Below are 6,241 nucleotides of genomic sequence, written 5' to 3'. Positions count from 1 at the left end.
GATGATTGATAGATATAGATAGATAGATAGATAGATAGATAGATAGATAATAGGTGATAGATAAATGATAGATAGATGATGAAAGAGATCAAAATCTGACTCCACCCAGGTGTTGGGGAGCGGTTTTTCCTCTCACCTCTATCAGTATCTCCATCCACCCATGTGGTCCTGAAGGGAGATCACGGACAACACCACAAAGCTGTGAGAGTGGCATGGGGTCCTCAGACATGGCCTTCTGCCGTCTCTTCCATCCGCTAGGATGACCAGATTTATATTACAGGTGGAAGAAGGGTCTAAAAGACTGTTCTCACCACAGCTGTGGGAACAAACACCACCCAGGAACACTCTGGCTGCTTTCTTCTCATTCTTCCCCAGAGCACTATAGAATCACCATCATTATCCTGCAGGTCCTAGTGGACAGGCAGACCTAGTCAGGCAGTAACCAAGTGGCCATGCAGGTGCACCACGATAGCCCACCACACCCACTGACTGGGTCCTCAGAGGGACCTACCCACCGCCATGCTGGAGCTGAGGCAGGAACACACACTGGCCTCCTTGTGACCATCATGTGTTTATGCAAGGTCATTGTCTAATCCTCCGAATCTTCTATGATGGAAATCATCTCTGTTTAATGTGGCCAGGCCCTGTTGTTCCCAGAATCATCTGCATGGTCTAGCACAGGAAAGAGGAGTTGAGCTGGTCCCCATGGAAGTGCTGGAGATTCCCGTCTCCTGGCCTCCTAACACTCCCAGGTGAGGTGATCCTCTACCTGACAAAGTGTTAAAGACTGTGATGTGAGACCTTCGGAAGTGGAAGTCGCAGAGAGCTGGCATTCCGTGATTCCCTCCCTGGGCCCAATGCCATTGTCCTTTCAAGCTGTGTCTGTCTGAGACCTGGGAGCTCTAGGCATCTGCCTGTGGAGGCCACCTCACGCTAGGGTTACAAGCCACGCCCCTACACCCTCTTTCTAAAGCCCTGATTTCTGGAGTTTGGAGTTGGAGTTTACAAGGTAAGCACTTCAGCAGCTGAGCCTCTCTTCAGCCCACTGGGGCACTCCCGAGGCTGCTCTGTGTCTTGGCTGAACGGTTTCCCATGATCCGATGAAACTGGAGATTCTGGGCTCTTGGTTTCTGCCACCCCAGTGTGATATTGATATTGATCTGCTTTCAGAGATGTGATTAGAAGGAGTTCCTTCCTAACCCCTCCCCCCTTCCTCCCAGCTCCTCGGTGTGTTTTCCCAAGGAAGAGAAGAGACTCACACTCACACACTCACTGCCTAGCATTTGAAGATCATGAGCAGGTGGCTGTCGGACTGCCCTGCTCTGTGGAGCCCAGCAAGGCACGGCACCCTCGTGACGGGGTGGGGGGGGGGGAGGTGGGGGGGCACGGCCTAGGCTAACACCCTGGGCTCTGGCTTGGTATGGGAATGACACAGAAACGTTCACAACACACCCACATGGCCACAGCTTTCTCTGTTCCTGGGCCTCTACAGTGGCTTCTCTTTGTTCTCAAAAGACCAATCTTGAATCATCTTCTTGGTCTCAACTTCTACTGCTTCCGTGGCTCTCAGCCTCCCTAATGCTGCGAGCCTGTAATACAGTTCCTCATGTCACAGTGACTCTCGTCCATAAAATCACTCAATTTACTACTTCATAACTGCAATTTTGCTACTTTAATGAATTGTAATGCAAATATTTTTGAAGATAGACGTTTGCCAAAGGGGTCATGACCCACAGGTTGAGAAGCACTGAATCTAGCATTTTTTTCACCATTACCCTGTAGTGAGAATTTTGGTTCCTTTTTTTTTTTTTTTTCTGTTATGTTATGTGAATATGTTTTTGTTTTACTCTAAGGTGTGGGATAAGAGCCCGCTTCAAAGCAGGTGACCATGATTTGCCTCGAGCACTAGCAGGGGTGTGATTTTTGCCAGTTTAATTCTGGGGGTTTTGGAGAGGGTATAAATGGGAGAGTCTGTGGCAGCGGCTGCTTCCCCTGCTGCTGTGTTTCCTGGATTGCTGGATAGTCTGACGATGAAGACTGGACTTGCCCCCTAGGAACCGATGCCCCTAATAAGCAGGAAGTAGTCTAAAGAGGTCTATGTCCCCTTTTCCTTCTGACCTAGTAATGGAGGGTTGGAAGGGAGCTAGATATAAGAACCCAATAAAACAGCTAAACAATATGCTAACAGCTCCCCTCCCCCACCCACCCCACAGCGCACTTCACCCATCCTAGCCGCCACTGGATAAATCAGACATGTATTTGCTGACTGCCAGAACAAAGGAAAGGGAAGTTCTACTTCCCTTCCTATTGCTGTGATAAAACACTCTGACCAAAAGCATCCTGGGAGATAAAGGATATTTCAGCTTATACTTCTAGATCACAATCCATTGTTAAGGAAAATAAGGACCAAAACTCAGGGCAGGAAATCCAAGGCAGGCCTGCTTGCCATTCCTGACAGTATTACCTCCAAGCAGGTAACCAGAACCAAGAAAATACAGCAAGAATATGGAGGAAGGTGGCTTGCTAGGTCAAGCAGGTTCCTGCTTACCTAGGTTTCTTATACATTCCCAGGACCTGCCTCAAGATGGCACCTAGGAAGGGATGGCGCCGCCCATGGTTGGTTGGGTTAGCAATCAAAACAATCTCCAACAGTCACGCCCACAGGCCAGACTGAGTTCAGAAATTCCTCAATCTAGGCTTTCCTCTCAGGTGACTGTAGGCTGACAATTACTCTAGCTATGGAAGAAGGAAGGGGGCAAGGAGGGCAGGGAGAAAAGACGAAACAAAGAAGAGAAATCTGTAGAGTAGTGGTTCAAATGAAAATGGCTCCCATAGACTCATTTGAATGCTTAGGGAGTGGCATTAGGTGTGGTTTTGGGGCTGGAGAGATGGCTCAGTGACTAAGAGCACTGACTGCTCTTCCAAAGGTCCTGGGTTCAAATACCAGCAGCTTACCACCCTCTGTAACTCCAATATCTGATACCCTCATACAAACATACATGCAGGCAAAACACCAATGTACATAAAAATAAATAAATTACTTTTAGAAAGGAGGTGTGAAGTTTGGAGGAAGTTGGGGGAGGGCTGGCATGGGGGATGGGCACTTTGGGGTTTCAAATGCCCAAGCCAGGTCCAGTGGCACTCTTTCTTCCTGCTGTCTGTCAATCCAGATGTAGAACTCTCAGCTACCTCTCCAGCACCGTGTCTGCCTGCCATGATGATAATGGACTAAATCTCTGATCTGTAAGCCAGCCCTAGTTAAACATTGCACTTTATAGGCATTGCCTTGATCATGATGTCTCTTCACAGCAATGGAAACCACAATGGCTGAGCCACTGTGGTTCGTCTCCTTCTGGGTTCCTGGCAGGTGCACTTTGCAGCCTCCAGAGCACTACATAGCTTGCTGCCCTGTGCCCTGTAGTTCCTCTGAGCAACTAGCTGACACTAGGGGACTTTATTCATGGCTTGGCCAAGATCAGCTGGTGTCTACCGCCCCTCCTTGGTTTGTTGATGAGCAAGAGGTAGAGTTTAGTCTACCTGCCTTGGCACCTTCCTCCTCTTCCTCCCCCCTCCCCGCCCCCTTCCCCTGTCCCTCCTCCCCTCCTCCTCTTCTGCTGCTCCTCCTCTTCCTCCTCCCCCTCCTCTTTCTCTTCCCCACAGAACACAAAGCGTCCACCCACTTCCCCTTCCTGAGTCCTGCTGTCTGCACTAGCACATATCCTCCAGCTCTTTACTGTAAAACAGTGTCATTAGCATTGGACTTCTAGTTCAGCTAACCAGCATCTTCACCCTCTTCCTGTGTTGGGAAATATGTCTACCTTGAGTCTTGAGGAAGGGCAGACTTCCCTTCCTCTTATGCCAGATGTCATAATTCTAACCAAAACAGAGACAGAAAGAACCAAGTTCCTTATAACTGCTGAGCCACTGACTCTCAGTCAGCCTGGCCTCGCCACAGGACATTGTAATGTCTCAGCATCACTGGATCCATTTGCAATCAGAGGAGGGGAAAAAAAAAAAAACAGACTTAAAGGAATAGCCCAGGACATTACACACACACCATGTAATTACAATTGCATTAAAATAAAATTAAATGAAAAACACCTGCATGAAAATAATTGGGGAAAGGTAATTTGAACGGTGGTGGGGGATGATGATGGATGCCATTTAAATCTCTGCACTATAATTTTATATCTAGTGTTTTCCAAATTATGAATAGTACTTTTGAAAATATACCAGCCCACCGCCACACACACCAAACGTGCTAGGCTATGGGATTCAGTCACAGCAAAGACTAGAGACTCTATAGTGTGTCACAGCAGGCCTGTTTGGCACACAACTCGATTGAATTTCATTGCAGCGTGTGAGGAGTGGATAGGCTGTGATGTCGTGAGGTCCACTACAGCCTGGCTTAGCAATCCCTCTCCAAGAGGCCATGGTAGAGCCCTGTGGCCCACCTGCATGCATCCTTTAAAAGAGCACTCCTGGGGAAGCCAATGAAAGCTGCTCAGGTGTCTGTGATGCCCGGGGGCTGAGGCGGGTCCTCTAGGATGCATATGCAGACCTGGCACATTTGGGAATGCTTCTGTCACTTTGGGACTTAGGGTAGGGTGCAGGCGTGGCTCCCCTTTCTAGAATATCCACAACTTTGGGCTGCCTCTCCTGTCAGAGCCCCCCAGGAAGTCTTGGTGACATACAGACAACACTGACTTTACTAGAAACCACTGCTGCCCGGGAGCCGTACTGCTGGGGACGAGGAACCAGGTTGCGTGCTCCTCCTACACTGTAAAAAGCCAGATATACCAGCCCCCGTGGGAATTCCATGAACAAAGGCCTGTCGGTGGGTAAAGTCCAGAGAAGAGAGAAGATGCGGGGGGGGGGGGGGGGGGGTAAGGGCAGTTAGGAGCTCATGGCTCAGTGTGCCTGGCTTGCTGAAAAAAACAATGCAGATAAACAATGAAGGATTTTAGCCTAAGTATGTCCCCATGAAGTGCTTGAGGTTTAGTGTTTAGTCTATCTCCAAAGGCACGTTCCTGCCCTGTCGCTCCTCTTCCCAGTAGCTCATAAAACATCTATCACTTTCACACTTCCTTTCGAGCAGCTCTGCTGGGACCAGGCTAGGCTGAGGCAAAAGAGGGACTCAGGACAAAATTCAAAGAGATGATTACTGTTAGCACAGGGAACGCACCAACCCAACCTGACATGCCCGAGAGGGTGCTCCCTTTAGCCCAGCAGTTTTGAGTCCCCTTTCCTGGGCCCCAGGGGCTGGGATTACCTGAGTCTCAGAGTTAGTGGAGATGTAGTAAAGATAGCTATGATTGGTCAGGTTGGTGGAGATGTAGCAAAGATGGCTGTGATTGGTCAGGTTAGTGGCCATGCAGCAAAGATGGTTGTGATTGGTCGGGTTGAATCCCCTGGCGGAATCTTCTGTTTGTCCAAGTGAACCTTCAGTCACATCCCTCATGACTTCAGGATCGGTAGTGTTGGTTAAAGTCTCCCAGTCACCCTTCCACCCGATTGTCACATGTCCCCATTGAGATTCAGGGTTTCTGCTTGATTCTGACATCCCAGGATCCCACAGTCCTGGGGGAATCCAGGAGTATGGTTCTGTGGCAACAGCCCTCACTATCCCTTCCAGCCTTCAGGTAACCTGACTACAGCCCACTCCAGAGAGGCTACGAAGGGCAGTCTGTTCCCCTGTCAGGGAAGGCAGCTCAGAGACAGGGAAGACAGACCGGCCCACAAAATGCTCATCAAGAGAGAAGACCTGTGTTTGGTTCCTAGAACTTACGAAAAAGCTAAGCATGCAATCCCAGAGCTGGGAGGTGGTTTGAGTCGTGTAGATCCCAGGGGCTTAGTGGTTAACCTAGACAAAATAAGTTTCAAATGAAAACAAGAGTCTCTGCATCAAAAGGTGAGCATTACCTGGTGTGTGTGTATACACACACAGCAACACACATATGAAAAGAAAGTCACCTCAGTTCCCACTCGTAGAGCATCCTGCCTGCAGTCCAGCTGTACAGTATGTTGAGACTCGCTGCCAAGAGCGCGATAGTATTTATGATGGCAGCTACATCTGGCTAGACCTCCTGGCCTGCTAATGCCCTTCTGACTGGTTGTCCAGGGAACACCATGTGCCTGGGATAGTATCCAGGAGTCCAGCAGTACTCGCCAAACCAGGGCCAGTTAACTAGACAACAAAGCAATACCACAGCCTAGCTCTTTCGAAGCCGGATAGTCTTGG

This window comes from Mus musculus, chromosome 8, assembly GCF_000001635.26.
Source record: "Mus musculus strain C57BL/6J chromosome 8, GRCm38.p6 C57BL/6J".
In the NCBI taxonomy this organism is placed as follows: Eukaryota; Metazoa; Chordata; class Mammalia; order Rodentia; family Muridae; genus Mus; species Mus musculus.
The sequence above is the reverse complement of the archived record's forward strand: the minus strand, read 5'-3'. Positions refer to the sequence as shown.